The sequence below is a fragment of the Sinocyclocheilus grahami genome, unplaced genomic scaffold, assembly GCF_001515645.1.
Source record: "Sinocyclocheilus grahami isolate Dianchi unplaced genomic scaffold, SAMN03320097.WGS_v1.1 scaffold936.1, whole genome shotgun sequence".
NCBI classification, from domain to species: domain Eukaryota; kingdom Metazoa; phylum Chordata; class Actinopteri; order Cypriniformes; family Cyprinidae; genus Sinocyclocheilus; species Sinocyclocheilus grahami.
The window spans coordinates 57,774-59,452 of NW_015506115.1; the positions used below are offsets into that span (position 1 = coordinate 57,774).

Consider the following 1,679-nt stretch of genomic DNA (forward strand, 5'->3'; position numbering starts at 1 on the left):
AAAAAAAAAATTAAAGCATTTAACTATTTTATTTAACTATTTGAAAATAAAAATAAATTAAATCAGTTCTTTCTTAATGCTAATAATAATAATATTAATAATATTAAAAATTATTTTAAAAATAATGTTTTAAAATATTGGCATGTATCCTTCAAATATTTTTCAATTAAGTATTGCTTTAAAAGGGTGAAAAATTAGTGGATTCTGACTAACTTAAACGCCTCTGATTGGCCACTGCATATCAGTGTTCAGAGGAAAGCGATATAAATATGCACAGAAGCATTTGAAAGCAGCCGAGTATCAGCGAGTACTGCATTGAGTCTGTATTTGGTACTACCACTGCTGCAGAAAAGCTGGTATTGTTACGTTTTTAAAATTTCAGTGTCAACTTGGTACAGATGTACTAATAGCCTACTTTTGACAATAATCAAAATTATTAAAAGTTACTGAATTACTATTAACAATGCTGCTTTCCACTTCCAGCCCTACTACAAACATTCATCACAAGACTTAACAGCGTCATACAAAATACTTCTCTTAAAGTTCATCACTGGATAGAAGGTTGGGAAACACATCAGTGTTCACACTGTCAAAAGTCTGTAGTGATGCACCAATCTTTATTTTTCACAGCCGATTAATATTTTTTAAAGGAAGACGTTGAGTACGATAAGTACATGAACAAGATGTTTTTTGCTCTATTACAGGCCGAACTCTCTGTAGCCATTTAAAATTAGAAACAACCACTGCATTTTAATTATGATCCAAACAAATATGCTGCATACATGAGCAGTTTCTGATTTAAATGAGATGTAATTTCAAAATCTGATGCAAACACAGTACGGTCTGACTTTAGCTTTGTGAAATTATACTATAAAAAGCATACCGGCTCAAAACAGAAACAGCAGATGGGCTGAATGAAAGTGCAAATTCACTCTCTGGCAGCAGGTGGCGCTTATGGAACAGCAGTGATACAGTGTTTCACTACTCTCTGCATTCGTCTTCAGCGTCTCTGGCATTTGTTAACTTCGTAATATTTCCACACAAATTACACTTTGGAAAATCCTTGCAATACAGTTTGTGTGCAGGTCCGGAACAGAGATCGGCTGAAATTAAACAAAAGAGCCGGTTGCCAATCGTGCGTTTGGAGCAAAAACAGGCCGGTTCCGATTTATGACCATTCATTTACTACTACTAACAGTAATTGTTTCGGGACTGTTCATTCTTGGTTAAAGGGGTCATATGATGTTGCTAAAAAAGAACATTATTTTGTGTATTTGGTGTAATGAAATGTGTTTATGTGATTTAAGGTTCAAAAAACACATTATTTTCCACATACTGTACATTATTGTTTCTCCTCTATGCCCTGCCTTTCTGAAATGCGTAGATTTTTACAAAGCTCATCAGTCTGAAAAGCAAGGTGTGCTCTGATTGGCCAGCTATCCAGTGCGTTGTGATTGGCCGAATTCCTCAAGCGTGTGACGGAAATGTTACGCCCCTCACATACTGTGATGATGCCCTGTCAGGCCGGAGCGATGATTCAAAAACATGAAAACCCATTATAAACGAGGCATTCATTGCATCCAGTGGGGACATAATTATGGATTATAATGACTTATACTGTCTTTTTACGCGTTGCATCGCGCCGCGTAAACATAAAACCATGTCTGCATTTGTGATCG

General features: G+C 35.8%; 1 protein-coding gene across 1 annotated transcript in view; it reads right to left on the reverse strand.

The window, feature by feature from the left end:
* Nucleotides 1–1,679, reverse strand: part of LOC107564451 (splicing factor 3A subunit 1-like) — a 10,416-nt gene that overhangs the window by 6,336 nt on the left and 2,401 nt on the right. The window lies entirely within an intron of this gene.